General features: G+C 40.0%; 1 protein-coding gene across 2 annotated transcripts in view; it reads left to right on the top strand.

Moving 5' to 3' along the window:
- Positions 1–25,024, top strand: part of RORA (RAR related orphan receptor A) — a 355,366-nt gene that overhangs the window by 218,318 nt on the left and 112,024 nt on the right. The window lies entirely within an intron of this gene.

Genomic DNA, 25,024 nt, shown 5'->3' with positions numbered 1-25,024 from the left:
CAAAGCATCAAGGGGAAAAATAAGTGACGTCTGTAGAGTTCTTCTTTTGGAGGCAGACTTTAGACAGGCTGTTTTCTGGATCTTCTCAGTCCTCCAGATTGGTTGTAGAGTCCACTTTTTAAATATTTTTGCTATCAGATTTTCTTGTGAAATCACTGCATGTGTCAACATTCCAGATTAGTTTGGGATTTAATGTTTGCTTCATACATAAATGAGAAGCTTTCATCCAGGGGGGAGCACCTTCTCCTAGGCCTTGCTGCTTTCCTGCAGCTTGGCAATAACTCAGACTTGTTTGTAAGTCATTGGAAATATCATAGCAATGTGTGCCCAGTCACCCTAGAATGCAGGTGAGCTCAAGCAGGGGTCTGCTACGGAATGAAGGTATGTTGAGAATTTAGTGTGCTGGCTACAGTGATATCCCATGTTTATTAAATGAAATACGAAATACCAATGGAAGTCATCACCAAGATGTATGGCCAGGTTTGACTCCTGAAGTGGGTGCAACTGATTTATAGTGGAGATTCATTTCACTCCTAAATAGAAGAGACACTGGGGAAAGAAAAAGAGTGCACCAGCCAGCACTGTCAGAATAAAAGGAAATCAGTGTGCTAATTGGAATGAGCGATGACAAAAAAATCCAACTATCTAAATATTTTGTCTTATTTTTTTATAAATGAGATTTAAACTGCTATGTAAAAAGTAGCTACAAACCCTAAAATAGCTGTTCAAGAACAACTGGCAAGAATTAGCAATCAAATCATTGTACATGTGAAAGTTATTACAGCTAGAATAAAAAAAAAAAAAATTTAGATCAGGGTTAATTATAAGATGATGCAGTAGTATAATTAGTATTCTTCCTATGGAGGATTACGGGTCCTTCTAAATGCCCTTTTTGATTGCCTTCTTCCTTTTTTTAATTTCCTCCTTGTCCTTTTTGATTATCTACCCCATGACCCTCAGGGCTCCTAAATGTAATACAATTGGAATAACATTTTTGTTAGAGGTGTTTTTTTATATAGGCTATTAACCTTTTGCTTACCAAGCACTGAAAAATTCTTTTCTGTAAGAGCTCCAGGAACCATAGAGAGACTCACTGGAATCCTTAGAGTTTTTATGTAGTGCAGCTTCTTGCCTGTCCCAAAGCAGTCTCCAAGGATATGTCGGGAACAGATCTGCATGAGAATAAGCAGAGAGAGAGGAGAACTTCCTTGGGGTGTATTTTACATCTTGGCAAGATAAGATCTAGTGGATCTTTGATATTTCCAAGGCTGCTTCAGTGGTCTGACTGTGAGCATTAGAGTTTAATATAAAAGACTATTGTCAATTATCCTTTAATAGGATTTTTGGAATATTCTTTCTTATTATTATTACATTTAAGAGCAATAGGCTGAGGTTTTTTTCCAGAGGGTACGTTTCTCACTTCTTTGTTATCCTTAAGAGGACAGCAAGACCTAACACTTCAGTCTATTTTGGATGCCATGAAAAACAAGGGTTATTTCCTTTTTATGTTCCTGCAGGTGGAGTACTAACTAATATTTTGCTGCTCAATAAACATCCCTATTTTGTATGCTTCTCTTGGGCCTAAGTTTTTTCTGGAGGTTCACTATGTTGTGAAGGAATATTGTTTGTACCTGGACAATCAGATGTTGTTATTTTCCTGAGGTGCCTTTCAGTTAATATTGTTCAGTGTATTCAATAAAACCAATGGGAGGGGCACCTCAAAATACAGACTGCTGGTTACTAATTAAACTAAGGACATATTCTAGCTTGTTTTCATTTAATATCCTTTACCTAAGTCTAATGAAAAGACATCCATCTCTGTTTATAAATTCTTGCCCATTTCAGGCAAGTGCTAGGGCTCTGGTACTTTGAAATACTGTTATCCTCTTCTCATTGCCTGTTTTTCCAAGCTTGAATAAACTTGTATTTCACGTGTGTAAGTAGAATGAGGTCTTGTTTTCACTTGGCCAACAACTGGTCGTAACTTTTCTATGCAAATCTGAATTCATAAGCAAGGAAAGCACTGTGACCTCTTTTTAAATTCACCCTATCTGTAAATAACATTGATGATTTCTTGTCTGTATTTGGGATTTGCATCAGATTTGTTGAAATCCAGTTTCCTACCTTCTCAGACTACATCCCTTCCTCTAGGTAGTCTCTTGAACAAAAGCATCATGTGCATATCTTTCAGTTCAGTCTCTTTGCAAGGCTAAAAGATAGGACTTAAACCAGATTTTTTTATCTTTAGGATGCTCAGCATTTTAATGCTAAAATTGAAAGGTCATTGTTTTTCATTCTGCCAGTAGTGCAAGAAAGCTGAATTACACCAGTTCTCAGTGCATCCCAAATGGGATGTTACAGCTGATGGGAGAGTTCACAGAATCACTAGGTTGGAAGAGCCCTTCAAGATCATCGAGTCCAACCCATGCCCTAACACCACAACTAGACCATGGCACTGGGTGCCACATCCAGTCTTTCTGAAACACATCCAGGGATGGGAACTCCACCACCTCCCTGGGCAGACTGTTCCAGTACTTTATCACTCTTTCTGTAAAAAACTTCTTAATATCCAGTCTATATTTCCCTTGGTGCAGCTTGTGTCCTCTCGTTCTGTCAGCTGCTGCCTGGAGAAAGACCACCCCCCACCTGACTACAGCCACCTTTCAGGGAGTTGCAGGGAGTGAGATTCACCTCTGAGTCTCCTTTTCTCCAGGCTAAACCACCCCAGCTCCCTCAGCTGTTCCTCAGGGCTTGTGTTCCCAGCCCCTCACCAGCCTCATTGTCTCCTCTGGATACGCTCCAGTGTCTCAATGTCCTTCCTAAACTGAGGGGCCAGAACTGGACACAGAACTCGAGGTGTGGCCTCACCAGTGCCGAGCACAGGGGAACAATGACCTCCCTGCTCCTGCTGGCCAGACCATTCCTGGTCCAGGCCAGGATGCCACTGATCTTCTTGGTTATCAGGGCACACCTCTGGCTCGTGTTCAGCTGGGTGTCAACCAGCACCCCCAGGTCCCTTTCTGGGCACTGTCCAGCCACACCATCCCCAGCCTGCAGTGTTGCAGGGGGTTACTGTGGCCAAAAGGCAGGACCTGGCACTTGGACTTATTAAAACTTCATCCCATTGGACTCTGCCCATTCATCTAAATGTTCCAGGTCTCTCTGCAGAGCCCTCCTAACCTCCAACACATCAACAAGCGCTCCCAGCTTAGTGTTGTCTGCAAATTCACTAATGAAGGACTCAATCCCCTCATCCATGTCATCAATAAAAATATTGAACAGGACTGGCCCCAGCACAGACCCCAGAGGGACACCACTGGTGTCTGGCCCCCAGCTGGATGCAGTACATTCACCACCACTCTCTGGGCCCAGCCTCCAGCCAGTTCCTAACCCAGTACAGAGTGCTCCTGTCCAAGCCATGGGCTGCAGCTTTTCCAGGGAATGCTGTGGGAGACAGCGCCAAAGGCCTTGCTAAAGTCCAAACAGACAACATCCACAGCCTTTCCCACATCCAGCAGACGGGTCACCTGGTCATAAAAGGAGATCAGGTTGGTCAAACATGACCTGCCCCTCCTAAGCCCATGGTGGCTGGGTCTGATACCCTGGCCATCCTGTACGTGCTGTGTGATGACACTCAGCATAGACTGCTCCATTACCTTACCAGGTACTGAGGTCAGACTGACTGGCCTATAATTACCAAGATCATCCTTCCACCCTTTCTGTGAATGGGTGTCACAATGGCCAGCTTCCAGTCATCTGGAACCTCACCAGTGAGCCAGGACTGTTGGTAAATGATGGATAGTGGCTTCACAAGCTCATCTGGCAGCTCCCTCATCACCCTGGGATGGATCCCATCTGGGCCCATAGATTTATGAATATCCAAGCGGCTCAGCAGTTCTCTGGCTGCCTCCTCCTGGATACCAGGGGGACCATTCTGCTCCCTGACACCATCTATCAGCCTAGGAGGACAGTTGTCCTAAGGACAAGTCATCTTCCCTCTAAAGACTGAAGCAAAGAAGGTGTTGAGCACTTCTGCCTTCTCCTCGTCTGCAGTTTCTAAGTTCCCTCCTGTAGCCAGTATAGAACAAAAGTTGGTCTTTTGCCCTTAAAATGTAAAAACATTTTTTATTATCCTTTACAAAAGTTGCCAAATTAAGTTCAAACTGAACTTTGGCCTCCCTAATTTTTTTTCTACATGCCCTAGCACCCCCTTAAATATTTCCTGAGAAACCTGACCCTCCTTCCAGAGATGATACATCTTTTTATTCCTAAATTCCTTTGAAACCTCATTGCCCATCCAGGCTGGACGTTTGCCTCATCGACTCATCTTTCAGCACACAGGAATAGTCTGTTCCTGTGCCCTCAGGATCTCTGTTTTGAAGCACACCCAGCTTTCCTGAACTCCTTTGTTTTTAAGGGCTGCTTCCCAATGAACTCTCTGAGTAGGTCTCCTGAATAGGCCAAAGTCTGCCCTCTGGAAGTCCAGCGTAAAAGTCTTATTGATGCTCCTCCTGATTTCACCAAATATTGAGAACTCTGTAATTTCATGTCACTGTGTCCCAAGCAGCCTCCAACCATCACATCTCCCACCAGCCCATCTCTATTGCAAACAACAGGTCTAACATAGACCTTCTCCTGGTGGGCTCACTCACCAGCTGTGACAAAAAGTTCTCCTCTGCACACGCTTAAGAACTTCCTGGGCTGCCTTTTTTCTGCTGTGTTAAGTTCCCAGCAGAGGTCTGGCAGGTTGAAGTCCTAGAACAAGGGCTGGTGATTCTGAAACATTCTCCAGCTTCTTATAGAACAAGTTGTCCACCTCTTCTTCCTGGTTGGGTGGACAAAAGTTGTAAATAGTTGAAATATTTAGACACTCTTTATAGCAAAGACTCTATTAAAATTTTCACTGAAACATTTTGATTCAGTCTTTATATACAGGCAGTTTCTCTGTCGGTGTTTCTTTGCAGGTGTTTTGCCAAACAGATTCATTTAAGGTCACACAGGTGGCATTTCAGCACAGTGACACTAATCTGGTGGCATTAAACCAGATTCATTAGTGCTGGTTGAGGATGAAGGAAATCAGAAAACTTTTAGGACGAGCAAGTTTTCTACTCTATATTAGCTTGTATAAATATTGGTCTGAAATTTCCTTAACCACTTTAATTTTAAAAAGTGAGACTCAATCAGCTTTAGATGTGAAAACACAGTTAAGTAGCAGTAAATAAAGCCTGATTGATCCACTACCTTCTGCAGTGATGGCTTTGATTAAGCAGGTGTGAATGTTAGCATGGAATTGAGTCTGCAGTAGTTCATGGATACCTGGAAAAGAGCTTTATGATGAAAGAGTGAAGTGATTGTTTTGTCTTCTGATGTAGAATTACTGTTATGTTTCATGTTTTTCAATGTCTGTGGTCAACTTTTCATTGAAGGTAATTATCAAGCAGATACTAGGAAAGCCACACATTATTAGACATAAACGTGGGGCCAGGAGAGGAGAAATGATGATCCATTTAGGGAGCACCAGTTGTATTTTTGTTCAGAGAGCTGTGTGCAAGAATGTCATCATTGCCTATTTTATGCCAGTGTAAAGGAGCTTGTGTAAGCTCATCTGAAGAAGGAAAGCCAGCAACAAACTCTTAAAAAATTTCTGTACAAAAGTAGTAGTTGAGGTGTTGGTGTTGAATGCTACTAAAGAAAGCAATCCTAGCCAAAGAGCACAGATTTACTCTTTCGTGTGGAAAAAGATACTGATGGTGTTTTTTAAGAAGTGTTACCAGGTAAAATTAATAATTATTTTTAATGAGTTTAAGTTCACTTAAACTGTGCTTTGTGATATTTGATACTTTTTTTTTTTTTTTTTTTTTTAGGAAGAAATTTCTTTGTTTTTTCAGTCTAGAACTTTCATAGACTACTTGTGTCACATGGGCAATATACATTTGCTGTAAGTCATTGGCTACCATGCTTAAAACATTCTTGGGTGTCTGTACTCACTTTGAAGTATTTTAGAATTAAAAGACTGGTTTTTCAGGCTGCCAGACCTGGAAACTTTGGTAGGAAGACTGCTGGGAAGTTTTCCAGTGCTGCATCTCTGCTGAGATCCGGGCAGTGCTGAAAATGAGTAGCTTGGCCATGGCGCCAGTAGACTCTAAACCTTTCTGTTGGCACATCCCAGTTAGAGAGAGCTGAGCTGGGGAGTTCTGGAGCACTCTTTTTGTACAGTCCAACTTTAGTTTCATCACTCCTCCTCTCCTCTCTCTGCTTCTGTCTCAGAATGGAGTGGTACTTTCGGTTGGTTTGTATTATGCTTGTGAAACCGAAAGAAGGAAAAGGAGCAGACGGCGCATCGTTCCTGGAATACGCTGGCAGCATGTTCTTGAGATGAAACGGCTGTGTGTGCAGAGCTCACAGCTTGGCTTCTTGGGACCAGCGTGCCCTTGCCTTGCTTTGGGTTCTCTGCTTGATTCCAAAATGAGTGATTGCCATTTCTATTTCTCCTGCTTGTAAAAAACACCTTCAGCCAAAGATCAGGAAATAAGGAAAAAAAAGACTGCTTAAGTTCTGCATTTTTAGGGCAGCAGTAGATATTCCCATCATTTTAAATTTTTCTTCTTTTTATTCTGTGTTAACCATTATAAATAATGTTTCACTTTCCCCCATGGTTGTGAAACAGTAGAGGCTCTCTTGGTCTCAGACACTACAGATTGTTGTGCAAATTTAAGCTCCCATGTTCTAGATGTGAAAGAGCTGAGAAAATGCAGTGGTGATTGGCCTGCATTCCTTAAAATCTGTGCTTTTAATTTCTTTCCTAGTAAGCAAGTATAACTCAGTGGATTTTTGTGCTTTCTAGTTTGTTGTTAAATAAGCAATTTTTAGTGGAGCTTAATAAGGCTTGAGGAGCATTGGGAGGGAACACATGAATGGTTGTTCATCTTCTAAGATGTAGATCAAAAGAACAATCAGTATTTTGTATAAAACAGATTCTTGTCTTCAGTAACCTGTGAAGAAGACATGAAGTGAGGGGAGGATAGGCCCAGAGTTTCCTTGTGACCTGTGCTGTTTTCCAGGGGTTGTGCAGCAAAGGAGCTGAGTTACAGCTTGGGAGGGAGGTGGGGATCAAGGTCTTCAAAGGCCTGAGTCAGCTGCTTGTTGTGCATCTAAAGGAAGGAATTAATGTCTGCCAAGAGAGAAAATGAATGCCAGCTTTTGGCAGGGACACTGCAGTGTGTGCTTTAGAAGAGAGAAAAGCCTTTCTCAGGGTTGGGGGGAAAGTGGTGTTTCCTGTTTTTGGTACCTGTCCTTGCGGTTCAGTTTCAAATTTGAAAGACAGTTTGATTCCAGCATGCTTTGATTGACCAACACAGATCATGCTTCTGATACCTGCCCTGTTTGCAACCTTATCAAAACAGAAAAGCTCGATCACTGTCTTGGGTGGTGTGTTGGTCACCTATGCTATAGCCAGGAGTCAGAAGGTTTTAATTTGACATAAAATGGGGGGGGGGGAAATGGTATACAAGACAATTTTCTCCAAATTGAAACTTGCAAAAGATAAGGAACACTGCTTGATACAGAAACCACAAAAGCTGGGAAATTACAAATTACAGTTATTAGTCATTCTTTACTGGCAAAAGGAGGCAATAAAAACCCCAAATGTTCAAATATGGTAGTGGCAAATAAAATGACTTTTCTTAATAGAAGAGGCAGCAGTGGTAGGATCTGTTCATCTCGAAAATGTTGTGTGTAATGAGCAGACACCAGCGGACTGCCCTTTTGAGAAGGTTTTGGCATGCACAAAATTCTTCTATTCATTTGATAATAACTTGTTACTAAAACTGTAGAGTTGGTCTCCTTTTCCACATTTTCTCTGGCTACACTCTGGATATGAAAAATGATCTGTCTTTCTGACTTTCAAAAATTTCAGCCCTTTGTTATGGTGACTCTTTTACCCATAAGAAAAACCAGGGCAAACCTTGAGGTCTGCCCAGTTTTTCAGAAGATGTGACAATTTGCTTTCACTTTTCATATAATAAGGAATAGGATCCCCTTGAAGAAGGTTATGTAGTGCTTAAACAATTAGACTATATTATTAAAAACTTTGATAGGTAGAGTGATGTCTATTCAGTGCATGGAAGCATTCCAGACAGAAAGAAAGGTAGGAGGCTGTTCTAGATGAATCTCTTAACAAGCTGTTTTTTCAGAGATTTTTCTGTGGACCAAAGAATATGAAAGCTGTGTTTAAAAATTTAAAGCCTTGACACGTTCCAGTTCTGTGGTGAAGCAGAAGGAAGAAGCATTTTGCAGTGCTATAATTCCCTATCCAGCAGCTCTTTCAATTAAGATATTTATGACAGCTGTTTGTACTTGATGGAATGCACAAAGACTTGGTCATTAATTATTGCATTTTTCCCCCAGTTATTGTTTGTATTCAGTGGGTCAGGTGGTTATGATCCTGCTGTTGTCACTGCAGTAAATGCACTTTAACTTCCCCAAGAAAACCCCCATACAAGCCCTTTCCTCCTCCCTGTTTATCTTTCCAGAGGCTGAGAATTTCGTAGGAGAAATATTCAACGGCAGTGAGTTATGGAGCTTTTTTCACTAATGCAGTCATTTAACAACTTCAGGCTGGCAGTGATCCCATCCACCTTAATCCTCTTCACACTTTGTGAGCAGTCAGCCGAGAGTAAGAGAGCACTAGGACTTAATACACTGCAGTGTTTGAACTATGGCATTTGTGTTCAGCTTCCAGAACTGGCCCTAAGTACCTAGTAAACCCTACAGCTTTGCTTTCATTAATTAGAAGCTCCCTTCCACTGATTTGTGGAAAACATTGGCCAACATGTTCTTTCAGCTCAGTAAATATTTATGCAACTCGTCTATGATTTTTAGTAATGAATACAGCTCATTTTCAGGGCGTTCAAAGGAGGCTCTTTCCAAATATTAACAAATTCCCTGTCTGACCCATGCTGAACATGGCAATTCATGTTACAAAAGGCTAAATCTAAATCTTGTCTGCTTTTGAAGGGTTTTTTTCCTGAATTCCACTTTGCCATGTCATCCCTTTTCATTATATTTGCCAGAAGTTTGAGGGGAAAAAACCCCCACAAATAAACCAATGATGGATAGCAATTACTAATTTAAACCAACTGGCCACTACTGTCGTTGTGTTTCTGTCAGCTGAATGTTGTTCCATCATGCTGCTAGTCAGAAAACTATCAGGATATGTTTATATGAGTTTTCTGAGTTGTATTAGTGCCTTTCAAACTTGATTGTGTTTGTCCTCAGCAATAGAATCCATGAGGCAATGTCACCCCTGTAATGCAGATGGAGACCAGAAATCAAATGTCTGGTTCATGGGCACATCCAAATCCTTGCCTTGGATGCACTGACCGAATTGTGGGGGAAAATACCCATCCAGCTATTCACACATATGGATTGAGGTGCATATGGAAATGCACAAATGAGAGTGAGCACTGAAACATCAAATTCCTTTATGGAGATATCACCAGAGCTACTTAGAGTATTGATGCAATGTTCTTAATTAGTTGTTAGTGAATTTGTGCTTTAGAGGTTCTCCCATCTTACTTTTTGGGTTTTTTTGTTGGCTCTCCTGTCCTTCTCTTACCTTTTGATTCAAGAGTTTCAATGCCTGGTTGCATCTGTGCAGTGCTATTGATGTTACCAGGTAATGTGTTATTTTTATGTGAAGTGTTTTAGGCAGGAGTTTCTCTAAGCTTCCCATTCTTTAATGTATGCAATTTGGAGATATAAGAAAACAAAACCACCTTAACTCTTAAAATATTGGTAGAACACTCAGTGCGCATTTTCCTGAACATACTTGGGTTAGCATAAATATTGGGACATGAGAGAATGCTGAACTAAGTTTGTCCAGTTTACTGCACTGTGGTGAGATAAACTTGTAGAAATGTTTTTTACAGTATAATTTCTAAGACAGCAAAGCCTCATACTTAAGACTGTAGAACAAAAGAGTCACTTTGAGACATCCCATCACTTTTTAACACATTCCTTGATATAACTATAGTTAGAATGAGTAATTAATTTCTTTTTAGTGTAGCTCATCCTAATTTTTTTTCTTGATCAGTTTATTTTGTGTATTGACTGCTAGAGGTGTTTACCCTGGGTGTTGTAGGCAGGCCGTGTTATCTCCAAAGCGAGCATGATAAACTGTGCCAAATCACACAGTTCTGAGCCTGCAGGTCAGGGTGTACTGTGCTTCATCCCATAGTGACCATGTTGCAGTTCATGGGTGGGGCTTTGGCATATGGAGTGTGTGGTGGTCCCACAGAATCTCAGAATCCCTCAGCCGTGAAATCCTCTTTGAAAACAGTTGAAACCCCCAGCACCTGTTTCATCAGTTGGTGCCAGGTGTAAAAGAAAGGGGAGTGCTGGAATTGCAGGAAATATGTACAGTAGTGGTGACTTGGGTTTTCTCAGGAACAGATAATGGAAAGTGAATCTTCAATCATTATCAAGTAGTTGTTGATACAGAGGTGTCATTCACACTTTCTACCTGCAGGTTATAGGAACTCCAGGCACCTTCATAGGTACCTAAACTTAAACTAAGTTGCACTTTCTTTACGGCCCAGAGCAGCAGCTCTGGGTTAGCTGAGGTACATGAGCATGACTGATTTTCATGATGTGGTGTTCAGATCCAGTCTGGGAATTGGCAGTGCTCAGGCACCCAGCTGATGACCCAACTGAGAGCTGCCAGGGGATCCTCCTGGCTATGAACTGCAGCCCTTGCCTTGATCTCCAGCTAGAGATCACATTTCAGCCAGTACAGCTCTTGTGTTGCTAAATTTTAGTATCCTAAAATAGGTAGTTGCTAAATTTTCCATGTTCTCCAAACAATCGTAAACCCACCTGTAAGGATAATCATCTGTAATTTCAGATTTTTAAAAATTAAGGCTTTATTTATTAAATTACATTCTTCCTATATTTTGTCTTTTTAAGAATAAGAGGAATAGCTTTGTTGAGTTTGCTTGCTGTTTGGTACTATCTTAGATTAACTCTGTTTTAATGCAGGAAATGCAAGAAATCTGAAGCAAATGTGATTTTCTCACCGACCGTGTATCAGCTGCATTCGGGGCTTTTGTTAACTACAGTTGGCGGTAACCTTGGCCCTATCAGAGAGACCAACACTTCACTGCTTAAAATGTAGGAAGTCATTTAAGCACTTGAAATGTTTGGATGAGGGTTTTCTTTAAATCAGTGAGACAGCCTGTGAGGTAGAAGTCAGTTTTCTTGATGAATGAGCCTGAAGAGCTCTCCCCCCACCTTTAGATCTCGTTCATGCTGCTGTGAGAGCAGTGGCAGGGGAGACATTTGCTCTGCTGCAGCTTGTTGGATTAAAGAGAACCCTTTGGTAGCAAATGTTGTCACTGCAGCAACTTTTGCAAGCACTAAATTTACTTATGAGAAGTTCTTTTTTAATTGCCCCAGGACAACCCTTTGCATGTCATGCTTTTGCCTGGAGAAAGTTTTTATATGGAAATACTTTTTTTTTTTTTTTTTTCTAAGATGGTATAGAGGATGTCTAGAGTTTGTCAAGCCAATTGATCCTCCAGGGAATGTGCTGACTTTCAGTATGTATGGAGGATTTTTAAAGCAGCTGAGCAAAATCCCTTCTCAGATAAGACGCTTTCTGTTTTGTCAGTTAAGAACATCTTCAAATCGAAATAGCTCAAACATAATCAAATCTCCCTTGCTCAATCCCTTGCCTTTTCCTCCCAACCCCCTACACAAGCCATCCCCAAAAGGATAATCCTGGCAGTGATGTCATTAGAATGAATTTACAGACCAGTGCTCAATTTTCTTGTCTTGAGCTTCAGTTGCTAATACTGGTAAATTTGAGCTGTGTATGTAAAGGAGTAAGGTTATGCCTTTTTCCCCACCCTTGTTTAATTTCCCTGGAGCCCTGGAGAATAAATAATGTGGATTATTTGGATATTTTCATACTTTGCTTTTCTTTTCTTTTTTTTTTTTTTTTAAACTGGTACACAGCTTCATATTGCTTCCAAACGTTTGTAAAAGCTCTTGCTGTATTCCTGAGGGAATCCTTGTCTTCAGGGAACAGAAGGCTTAAGGAAAGAATTTTGCTGGCTAAATGTGGTTAGAGATAGTTACAGTTTCTGGTAGGTGCTGTAAATGGTGATATGAAGTACAGAATAGCCTAAAAAGATCTATTTTAACAAAATTTCCTGTTTTCTCAAAATAAAATCTTTTCATCGTGACTTTCACCAGAGATTTTGAGCTCTACAGAATATTCTGTGTTAAGAAGCACGAACAAATCAAAAAGTGATCCAAACCTATCAAGAATCAGGATCCATGTTAAAAACATTATCATAAGGACTGATAAGGAAAAGAGGAAGAAACAGGATGAATTAACCTTGTTGGTAGGAGATTATATTATGTAGGAACGATGCAAATTTGTGCAATGGTTGCACAGTCAATTTCTGGCAAACGTGGAGCACGAGTGCAATCGCTCAGGCCTCAGAGCATCCTGCTCCAGCCCTGCCCATGGAGCCTCAGCAGGGTAGGCCCAGCCCTGCCGTGGCAATAACAGCAGTCACACCAACCCTTTCCTTCCCACCACCTTGTACAGTGGAAGGAGAGAGACACATGACACCAACAGCTTTCCTGAGTTCCGTCCACACAGGGGAAAAAGCTAAAGGCAGTCTGAAACGTGTGCTGGAAGAATTTTTGCTTGGGGCTTTTATCTAAAATTAACTTTCTTTTTTTCAGTGCCAAGTTGATGTGCATATTGTTAATGGTAAATACTTGTTTGAGGTACTCTGCTGTCTTTGGAGTGTAATGTATAAAAAACAAGAAACCTTTCAGATCTGAAAGAACAAATAGGCAAGACTGACTTGGCCAGATCATCTGAAAGTGGGGGTGCCTTGCAAATCTCATGGCACAGATCTGCAGGTGAAGCCTGGCTGCCTTGCTGTCGGAAATTGCAGTTTTGTAGCAGTGGAACACATGATTTTGCAGCTGTACCAAATCAACAAATAGGAACACATTTCCCCATTAGCAGAGCTGCCAGCACGCAGGAGCAACAAGTGCCGAGTCCCAAGTTCCAGGTGATGGTAGCGGTGAGCACTGGCTTTGTGTAGAGCACTGTGCAGTCTTCTAGGACACTTCTTAACATAATGTGACCTTTTCTTCCCTTCTCTATCCGCAGCAGGCATTTTCCTGCTTCTGAGTAGAGCTTCACAGAAAAGCTTCATTTCCTCATGGAAGATCTTTCATACTTAATGGAAAGGTGCTCCTAGGTCCAGGACCTTGGGTAGCATAACCATTAACCTTGCCATACCATTACAGACATACCAGAACCCTAATGTAAGTGAAAAGTGTATCAGGGTGGTATTTGTGCTCTCTAATCCTATAGTTACAGCAAACAGAACTTTACCTTACAGTAATAAAAAGGGCCTTTGTGCTGTGAAGTAACTGTGTCATTTTGGGAGCATTCATTTGGCTTAGGATCTTCCCGAGATGGTAAATACCCCTTTTTAGTATGTGTTGTAAAAAAGAACATCCACTCCATTCTAAGTTGTTCCATGGCTTGATTCAGTGTGATTCACGTATCTCACAGGCACTTTTATTAGAAAATTCTAAAGTATTCTTTAGGTCAAGGGTGTATTAACACCTTATTCTGTTTCTTGGAACATATATTATAACCTGCATTTGAACTGTGCAGCATAATCATCTGTAAATCTCTGTAAAGGAATGAAGCTTTCCCAGTAGCCCCTGAGCACAGGTTTTGACTGTCCTGTGCATCACCAGTGCATTGAGCACTACAAAACTGCTGGCACCCCAAACACACAGAAGCAAAACCTGTGATACTCGTTAATAAGTATGAGAAAAAAAAAACCCTGAAAGGTGAGTGTCTGTCCAAACTCGGTGTCAGTTAAATTAATGTAGTTAGGTGGCAACTAAATGCCACTAATTCCGTTTAGATTTGCAGCAATATGAGGCAATTGGCCCCTGTCTTTAGAAAAAATCCATAATGTTATGGACTTTTTATTTGAGATTTGTTTCCATTTATTAATTCTGATTTCTTTAAACAGAGTCACCCAATGGGGGTTACATACTTTTTCTGCACATGACCATTTAAAACCAGGAAAGAACAGGCTGGTCTTTGACAAGCATTGAGAAAGGTCAGTTTTCCTTTTTAGAGCTGGCACTGAAATTGCAAGGTGAGTGAAACTTAGCAATTCTTATTACTTCTGTTGTGCCATAGTATTAAATAACTGTTAAAAAGGAGCAACAAGTGCAGCATTCACAAGTAGCTAAGAGGGAATTAGAAATTTGTCAAACTCCTGTCAAGAAATGTAGTTCACATCAGGAGCAACCAGTTTATTAATTTTGCTGGAGTCGACAGACTTTTCTCCAGAGTGTTCTCCACTTTCCTGAAATAAGTTTAGTGATTTAAACTCAGCTCTCCAGGGATCTTGGCTCTGAAGGAGTCTGAAATGTTGAAGTGCTACTTGTGCTATATTCAAGTCTCGAATTTTGCATGAGCTTCTAGCACAAATCCTTCTCTCTCCCTGTTTTCCCCTCATTCATCACAGCTGCTGAAGACGACATAATAGAATCTTACTTCTTTTCCTCAGGAGAGCAAAGCAATGAGAAGTTGAGACTCGACCTCGGTATATTTTGATATTAAAAAAAAGAGAAAAGTTACTGTGATAGGAGACAGCCTCAGAAGAATACTGAAAGGCAAATGTGCAAGCACTTTGCAGCTAAGGTATTTGGTTGGGATTGATAAAGTAATGTGTGAGGAATCAATTTTTCTAGATCAAAAATACTGCTTTATAAATACTTTGCACAAAAGCAGAGCAAAGAAAATATGCTCCTTATTAAAAATATTGATGACCTTTCAAATAAAATAGTTATAGTAGGAACCTGATACCCAAAGCTGGCTTCATTTGATGCACAATGGGCCAATTTTATCCAAGGTGTTAAATAGATGAAAGTCATTGTGGTGAAAAAAGGAATTTAGCCAGCCTAATGCACTTTTTGATTTTGAAAGGAGTTGCAGGGAGGAATAACCATGATATGAGGCAGCTGTCATTTTAAATCCTGTAGAAATCTACAAAACAACACTGAATTCTCTGTAGTCAGTGTGGGATTATCTATTTTACACTACAGGGTGATTTGAAGAACATTCAGTAAATATTTATTTTCTGTGTATTCATTGTGATATTTTAGCACATAAGTATATACTGTGACCTTAGCACACTATTACATGAGCTACTTCTGAAACAGAGGCCGAATTTTAAAAATCTAAAATATATGTGGGTTGCAGTATGAGATGCACATTAAAATTCTGGTCCTCAGACATGTTAGATTGGTTATTTTGTGGTATCTCAGTCATCTTGATGAAGTCATGAACTGATTGTGAAAGATGCAGTGAGAAAATTCTTGCTTGGGGAGTTTTTAAGTTAAGATTGCTGCTATAAGCCAGGCAGCCCAATTTATAAATACGTGACTTGTAGTTACATAACTACTTAGCTTCTGTTTCTTTGCCTGTAAACTGCAGATAGGGTTTGGTTTTTGAGGATATATAAGCACTAACTTGATGATGGAAAGTACTGCAAAAAAGCCAACCCAGTAACACCAAGGGTTACTTAACCTGTGGTAAAGTTGCCTGCTTTTTAGTATGGGATGAATCTCAGTATTTTGGGATTTGCCTGAGTGTCATCATTGGGTTTTCTTTGTTTGTTTGTACTTGTTTGGTTTTTTTACTGAATTCCTTCCGTCTTTGCAAATGTTAGAGACCTATAGTGAGTCACGAGAGTGACTTGGTAAAGTGTGATTGCCCAGGTTGATTGTCGTTTAGAGAACTAATTGACCAAAAACAAAAAAATGCTGGTAGCTTGCAAGCATCTCACCTTGTATGATATTCCTGCTTGTTCTCAAAAGTTATCCTGGACTTTATTGTGGCTATATTTGGGTCGGAGGTGTCCCAGAGCGACTTGGATGTCAGAGCAAATGGGGTTGATAAATCACTTGATGGTGTCCTTCACCAGTGCCATTTCCTCCAGCTTGGCAGAGAAGCCCTCTCAGTGCTGTATCGGGGGGATTGTGCTGCTCAAAATGTCATCTCTCAGGTAAATACACAGCCAGTATATGTATAGTGGGTTCCAATTCCTTTGTAACTTTCCTGCATCCTTTTTCATCCCAATTTTACAACCTGGCCAGCCTCTCTCTACTGCCATCAGCGTTGTACGTTTGAAATGCCCATGGATGTGTTTGTTATTAAAATGATCATGATCACAGAGCTGACCAAGCACTCTTTGTAATAGAACTGATAAAAGTTATTGGCCTGTGGTACAGAAAAAATCTTAGTAGCAAGGTGCTCTTCTCATTGGTGCTGGCAACTCTGTGATACAAATAATATTTGTCCATTGTCTTCAGTTTGTGTGGCTGTTAAAACTCTGAAGCTGTAAATTTGGTTTAACATGGGTTAAGAACATCCTTAATGTATACTACTGTGTTTCCATCAGGACTTCCATTTACCAGAAATTGCCTGCCACACACCATCACCACTGGCTTCAAGGGGCAGAAACAAGTAACGTTTTTGTTTGGCCACATTAAAGTATTGCTCTGCTTTGAATACTTTAATAAATTCTTGGTGGTTCTCTCTTTTTACTGATGAGTGTACAAGTTTAATGTCTCACAGAAGAGTGTTGGAAGAATCGTTATCTATAATATTTAATTAATTAAATTAGTTCATTTTTAAGAACTCATCTTGAACACTCTTTTCTTTAATGGTTATTGCTGACAACCAAGCAGTTAAGACTGATGTTTAAACTGGTAATGAGTTTTGGAATTTTTGAACTGACAGCAGTCTTGATATCTTTATTTAAAGAGAAGAAAACCTATTTGACTAAGATCAAAAGGAGAGAAAACACTTGGATGTAACTCACCAGCAGGTCACCTTGCGCCCTATCAACTGACAGATTACTTTCTATGCCAGCATTGGCAGAGTTTTATTATCATATTCTACTTATGGACAACTCATGAACAGGTTTACTTCCGGTCAGACATTTCACTGATTGTCTCCAAAGGGTCAGTGAGAATACAGAAGATGAATGGATACATTAAAACCAACACATTTTATTGGAAGATTTGGCGGGGTAGAATAATAAGAAAAATAATCAACAATTTTATCTGGAAGTGTGTTCTAAACAGAAACCCATGTTTTTCCCTTGCCTGATGTAAGAATGTCCATCAGATGATTTTAAATCATAATGCAATGTGTTGAGCTTTGAAATGTTCTTAAATATCAAATTAACAGTGCACAAATTGTAAGTAAAAGGGACTGCAGCCGTTTGATTTTGTTACATTTTGGTTTTGTTTGCATACTGAAAGAGCTTTAGCAGTGTGTGTGAAGATGCTCACATGGCAGTTCTGGGGTACCTGAAGACACAGAACTGGGGCATTGAGGCTTCCTTTATCTCCCATCTAGAGGGACTGCCTCGAGGTGAGGGTTGGTGTAATTAGGACTGCTGCAGCCTTGTGGTTGTTATCTCAGCTGGTATCGCAGGTCCTGGGCCTCTCTCTGAGAATTTCAGTTCTGCTTGAAGGACAGCTTCATTTCGTGCACAGTTGGCCTAAGGTAACGTACAGGAAGACAGCCCCCACCCTCTGTTTTGTTTGTAGCTTGACAATTTTCTGGATTTTATGGAAATACCCTGAACTCTTGGAGGCCAGGCTCATGCTTTTAAATGTGAGGCTGTCAGTAGTCTTGAACAAAGCAGCCTGAAAGGCTTTGATAAGATGTTTAATGTTTAAGTGAAATGTTGCTTTGAAAGTACTTGAAAAGTGTCCTTGAATGAGGTGTCAGATAGGGGAGGTCTGGGAGAGCAGACAAGTAAAAAGTAATTCTGTGCTTCACAATGGAGGAGAAAAGCCCATCCCTGCCTGTTCAGTGGTGAGCCCTGTGGGGACCCCAGCACACGCAGGAACGTACACAAGTGCCAAACCTGCTGCTGCTTGACTCCTTCTCATACCAGCAAGCAGAAATGGTGCTCCTGTGTCATGTTTGCACCTGCTGGGAAGTTTTCATTGACGAAGCTCACACTGAAATAGGACTGCAGTCAATTAATTGAGTGGCCAGTGGTGAGGGTTGGCTTTGATGGACGTGGCTCAGGGATAAAGCTGGCAGTGGTAGGCCATGGGTGGACTCATGATCCTGGAGGCCTTTTCCAACCTAAATGATTGGATGATTGATTCCCCTCAGGAGACTGCACGCATTGCAGTTTCTCACCCATATATCTAATGCGAGTTAAACAAATTGTTCCTATTAATGTGCTGATAGGACAGAGCCTTCAGCTGAAGGGGAATCTCTTCTTTGAATGTCACGGGAAGGAAAAAGTGTGGTATCTACCATGGTGTCTGCCATGCTCCTGCCAAGGCTCTTCTGTCACTGATAAGCCCTGTGAAACAGGGGCTTGCAGCAAGGCTCAGGCGCAGATCCAATACTCAGAAAGTCTGTGACTGTTTGTAGGAAATGTTGGGTTTTCTTACACCCTGTTTGTCCATCCCAAGGACTGCAGGGGTTTACTTGGATTTGTGCAACTTTGTACATTGACCTGGATTCTGGCCATGTAACTGTGCTGCTCTGCAAGGCTGTTTTGAAATCCTTGTGACTCAGTCAGTTGTGTAACAAGTAGTGATTAAAACACAGCTTGTTTGTGGTCTTCCTATACAGACTCCTGCTGGAAACAGTCTTGTATACAGTTCTGAACTATCTTTGACTTTTAATGTCAAAGATATTATGTGGGATGCAGTATAAATGTGGGATGGATATTTCATCTACTCTCTGCTAACATTTGTCATGTAAGAACGTTATGGCTAATTAATGCAGATCTTTTATTATTTTTTCCTAATGTAAGACAAAGTTTATTTGTGAGGACAAAAATATGTTAAGGCTCAGAGGGACTCTCGGTGAGGTTGTGCAAGAAGGAAGAAATGGTTAAAGTTCATCATCTTTACAAATTAGGAGCAGTTTTGTATCAGAAAATCAGTTTGGAGTCTGTTAAGAATTCTTTATTTGGGAAAAGTCTAGAAAGAGCAGGAAATTCTTTTAAATGCCAGTTGTACAGGTGACAACTCAGATTTCTCTCTTATGAATCCTCTGTAAATTTTAAGTCATATGTATTCACATTTTCACAGGTATACTACCCTCACTTTAAAAGTGGGGGAGGCTGACAGCTGCTGAAAAATGAAATCATAAAATGCCTAGATGATGCAGGAAGTCACCCTCAGAAGTAGGAAAATTCTAAATTTCAAGGACTAAAAAAGTCATCTACCTCATAAAAATAATGTAAAAACATTTTTAAAATGTCCTTGGGTTTTTTAATCTGTTTCTTTTAAATACTTAATATTTGTATTTAAGTTAAAAATTGTGTTCTGGAAAATTTTCTGTAGCTAGTTCAGATATAACCATATGATTCAAGCAGTAATACTAAAGCAACCCCTTACAAAATAGAGCTATTAATAATTTGTTGATAGAATTTAGGTACAAGGAACAGCTATGAATTTTAGGATAGAGAGGTTGGGGTTTTTTTCAGTACTGAAGCACTTAGGTCAACATTGATTCCAGTGACTTTGTTATATACCTATGGACTGGATTGATTGGACTATGAAACCTGATGGTGATTAGGCTGAAAAAACATAAAACCTTGTTTCACTTGTTTTCATTTTCAGTGAAAGATGTGAAAAGGTCTGGGAAAATCTGGAATGATTGAAAACTTACGTCTTCATATTTTAAGTTGAGGGGTTTTCTTTACAAGAGACATTTAGGGTTTGGTTTTATTTTGGAGGGGTGGTGTCACAATTTCGGAAAGTTTCCTTGTTCGTACATGCCTAGTGGCTCTTGTCCTTGATCCATGCTACCCTAGAATCTAATTTTAATTTTTTCTTGAGTGAACTGTAAGCAGTAGAGTCTAGTTTTGAAACAAATTAGTGAAATTACTTGGAGTACTTTCAGTAGTGTGTGCTGATCATCATTAACAGCTCTTCTGTCCTAGACAAGGACATGGTTTTGCTACATGATTTTCTTTTGGTAAATTCACTTAAGTTGTGTTTAATATTTGTCTATGTGTTATTTCACTTTGCTCAGTGTAAACAATAGTCCCCAAGGATCACAGAATTCCTTCATGCCAGAGCTCCATACCGACTTAAATAGAAACCACTACTGATGTTTTGGAGAGAATGAGCTCCTTTCTGAATACACCTAAATCTATTATTCTGCCTTGGTAGGTTCTCTGCAAGTGCCCTGGTGTTACATAGGATCTTTTGCAGTAATTGCCAGCTTTGTGTGGTGACAGTAAAGAATTGGAGTGACAGGATGAAACACAGTGGGATCCAAGCTTGTAATAAGTTTTCTTTCTGATTTTACACAATATGTCAGGCACGAGGCTTAGAGTTTAAAATTTTAAGTTTTGGGGGTTTTGGTTTTTTTTTTCCATGGGATTTCCAATCTGTCCTAAAATGCCTAAATTCCAAAACATGCTGGGGACATGATACTGGCTTGAGGGGAGGGTAGGAGAAAGTTCAAAAAAATCCAAGGTGTATTGATACACACACCCGCATGAGCAAAGCATCTCCTACCCAGAGCATGTACAGAACGTGCTGTCATCAGGCAGTGTAATCACCTGATCTGGACACAAGAAACAGAGCCAAGGGAAACACTGTGGTGCTTAACAGAAGTTCTGGAAATTAGTTGTGAGCTCTGCTGGTGATGGCTGTGTTTGTCCATACAGACTCCTGAGAGACAGTTTTCTTGGAGGTTTAAGAAAATTGCACTCAAGAATATTCTTTGATATTTTGCAGAGTAATGTATTCTGCCAGACAAAGGCCTTTTTACTTATCTTTCTATACATCAAAGTGTGTTTTCCCCTTGAAATATGGGAAGCTGACAACTGTACAACAGCAGCAGGGACCTGGGTTCACAGAGTAAGGAGTGTTTCATTATGCTCCTTTATTTGGATGGGCAACTGTGAGAAACAGCTTATGATGTATGAAATATCTGAGTCTCTTTTTGTACTTGAAGACATTGTTATCTCTATTTGAAGTTGGCTAGTGAAGGTCAGTCAGGCTAACTGCTTGCAAAAGAATATCCTGTCTCTGTTGGTAGATACTCTTTTCAAAGTTCATTGCATCCAGCAAGCTATTTTTGTAAATACCACCCATCATGGCAAATTACATACTGTTAGTGGGAGGGGGGAAAGGGAATGGTGTAGAAGTTCTTTTCATTTTAAAAAAAATCGACTGTTGTTGTAAAGAGCGTTACATAGCCATGATGAGAGGTCTAAGAAGTTAATTTGTTTAAGATTTGGCGTTGATCAGGAATGTCAGATTGCACTGCGGAAGTGATACATTCTGTGATAACTGTAATACTGAAACTTTCACTCACTGATAACCATGGCAGTGATATACTGTGGTATTTTCATGACATTTCCTTTGCTTTACTTTGAAGTCTAGTTGATTAAGTCAGGAAGTCTTTCTGTATTAGCAACACTGTTACAGTGTTGTTTCTTCCTCTCTTTATGTTTTTTATATTTGTTGTTCAGTGAGAATGGAATGCTGGCAGTGTAGGAGAGTGCTAATACTGGCAAGCAGTCACTTCTCCAGCGTTTTGAAATGAAACCCATTTGAAAATGGGATTTTATATTAAGTAACATTTTTAAAGGAATCAGTAGGTTCTTTGTGCTCTACTTATTAAAAATAAATCTGTCTTTCAGTGGCATGTTTGGTTTAGGTTTTATTCTATGGTCTACTCAAATCTACATAAACTGATGGTCCTGCCCCAGGAATATTTACAAACAAGAGCAATCCTTGGAAATCGGGCCTGATCTTGTGAAGAAAATTACTGATGTACGTTGGACTTGCAGAATTAGTTTTTCAAGAGACCCTGCTGATTTTAAGAGAACTGATGTGTTGACTGCACAGGAGAGGCATTCACTGTGTAGATGCAAGAGGGATGTAGCACCGGCCCAGAGAGAGCCAGAGATCTTGTAACTCCCCCTTTTTCCGTTAAGTGGTTTTCTGACTGATTTTTTTTTCCACAATACACTCATTTCTAGGTAATTATCACCTACCTTGAATGTTCTGAATAGCAGTCCTTGGCTTCCTGCAATGCAGCGCAATCTGATCACAGTGTTGCATCCTCAGTGTTTATATTTAAGTCACTAGTTGTAATGTATCTAATTTAAGTAACTTTTTGGATAGGCTGGTACCTTTTTTGCTCAGCTTTTCTGGTTGTTGAGAGTTGCCTGTGTGAAAAGAAAGGCTACTTAAAATTTCATAATTGATTCTACATCAGTGAAGATTACTGATTAATTTAAAGCTAATCCTATTGAACTCACTGGCAACATTTATCCTTGTTCACCAGATTGCAGCTACTTTAAAACCTCAGCTCAAAGCAAAATGCTTTGTTTTCAGTGCAACCACCAGTGGAATGATGAAGATGATGCAAAAATATGTACCTCTAAGCTGTTGCTTTAAAAGGTTATCTAAAAATATCTGCATAAATCAGCTAAAAGGTTTTACCAGATGATAATCAGTAATTATTATGGAAATTCCTGATTTGGAAAAACCCACGACACATCTCACATTAAAACAAACAAACAAAAAAAAAAACCAAAAAAAACCCCCAAAAACTTAGGTAGAAAAATATAAGCAGTAATATTTCCATCACTGAAGTGTTTCATGTATCAGGGAAAGTGGGCCCTCAGTCAGCGAATACAGCTAAGTCTATTTTGTGCTGTGGCAAATCCCATTGTGAAGAGGCTGTGAGTAATCAGAAGTGACAGCATAAGCACTTTCTGTTCAAAGTGATTTTACAGAAAGCATTATTTTTTGAGAAAAGTACACATATGTCTCCCATAATGCTGAAAGAGCACTGCTGTATCCATTTATTAGCACCAGTGTTGGGAGAGGAAGTTTTGCAAATGGTGTTCAGATGTAAAAACCTTTTCCTCTGCATTTCCATTCCATAAAACATCCTTAAAATCATAGGAATCAGGCAGGGGCAAGGCAAGAGTGTCTGCCAAGCGGATGTTAGGACAGTTTGTGGTGATGAGGATGCTGTCAGGAGCTGTACCTGCTGTTCAGGGGTCTCTCAAGAAGTCAAACAGCAGCAGAAATGCTCTTCCTTGGTGGAAGAGCCAGTGGGCCAAGAGCAGCTGTGATCTCCAGTTCAAAGGGTGAGGCAGACCCTCGGAAGCACCTCGAGAGAGGGGTTTGCACTCATACCAGAAACTGCATTAATACCATTCATGCTCAACTCCTTGTCACACCCTCCAGTCCTGTCCCCTACTGTGAGCTAGCCAGTAATGGTTGCACTGGAATGAGAACCCAGAAAGTTTTGCTCTTACAAATAATTAATTTAAAGGATGAATTTACCCCCTGTAGTAGATACTTCTGTCTGAAGGGGTTTATTTTTATTATGCTTGGGTTGGTTTTTTGTTGTTGTTGTTTTTATTGGTTACCTTGGCTCTGCAGTTTCTGGCTATAACCCTAATTCCTTGTGTGAGGCTTGTGCACGTTTGGCCATGGCCTTTCAATTTAACATACATAATCAAGTTCTAGTATTCAGATTTCTGTAAATTGCTTACCAGTGTCTCACATTTACAAAACTGCCCAAAGGAACCTCTCAGAACTTCACTTCCCAAAGCCTGAAGCCTCTTAGCTTTTCTTTTCAGGGAAAACAAAGGTCCCAGTGCTCACACTTATAGAACTTGGTAGTTCAAAACCAAAATGCCAATAGCAACATAAGTGCAATTTTTAAAAATTAAAAAATTTAATTTTAATTTAAATTTAAAAATCCTGTGACAGTTATGTCAAACTTGATAGCTCAATATTTGGGATTGGCACTAGGGTTTTATGGGTCAATCAAAAACACAAATAATTTGAAAACTGTTTGCTTTGGAAGTTAGCTCTGTATTTGCAAATAAGGTGTCTACATTCTTCTGAGTTACTGTAATTTACTGCATCTCTTAGATGCTCCACAACCAAGAAGACTGAAATAAAAGTCTATTTCTTTCCACGGTAATTTGTTTTGGAAGAGATGGTTGAAGGTGTTGGAGGGTAGCAAAGGAGATTCAGGTCTCTCTCTCTTACATGAATTTTTAATATTAATCCAGACAATCCCAATTCCAAAATTTCATTATAGGCCTCGATCACAAATGAAACGTTTCAAATACTTGTACTGCCTCCAGTAACCTCTTTCTCATTATCTCATAAAATTACCCCCAAGGAGAGTGAAGCTTAAACACTGATGGGTCTGAGTAAGTCACCAGTTATCTACTAAAGTGGAGACAATATTGTTTGTATTCAAGCATGAATTCCAATGACATTTAGTGGAGTTAATCTTATCTTTATTTGGTATTACAAATTTTGCCTCATTCTGTTCACTCTGTTGATTTCTTTGAAATGCCTCTCAAATTTCACTGGCACTGGACCATTGTTGGTGATTGCTGCCACATGCCTGTCTAGCATGAAAACATCTTTATTACTTCAGAAAGTCTATCTTTAACAGCTTGGAGATATTTGCATCTGGCTTGGAATTATGGCAAGCAGTAGTCATAGTGAGAGAGCTGTTTGTTTGGTTTTAATGAGCATAAGCTACAGCTTGCCATTGAGAAACTGCTTGAACTTAATAACACAGCAAATGACTTGTGCTGCTCAAACCCATTCTGTCTGAGTGGTTTAATGGGCACTGGTTAATAGGAGTGTGGGAAGATTTTTGGCCATGGAAAATAAAGGGGGCTTCCATGGCATTACTGGTATCTTCTTATTTGTATCAGCTCCAGTTTTAAACCAGCAGTGTGGAGATATGCATTGCAGCAACAGAGTCAAAGCAATGCATGTTGAAACATTTACTGGGGAGGTATGAGGAGAGAATGTACCATTAAAATCTTCACTAAGAGGGGAGATCCTTCCACCTTTAACATACAAATCATGGCAATTTTCATTCCTCTTTTAGAGTGGCTGC

Source organism: Pseudopodoces humilis, chromosome 16 (genome assembly GCF_049639895.1).
Source record: "Pseudopodoces humilis isolate 2021_Gansu_Grassland_sample_001 chromosome 16, ASM4963989v1, whole genome shotgun sequence".
Lineage (NCBI taxonomy): Eukaryota > Metazoa > Chordata > Aves > Passeriformes > Paridae > Pseudopodoces > Pseudopodoces humilis.
The sequence above is the reverse complement of the archived record's forward strand: the minus strand, read 5'-3'. Positions and strand labels throughout refer to the sequence as shown.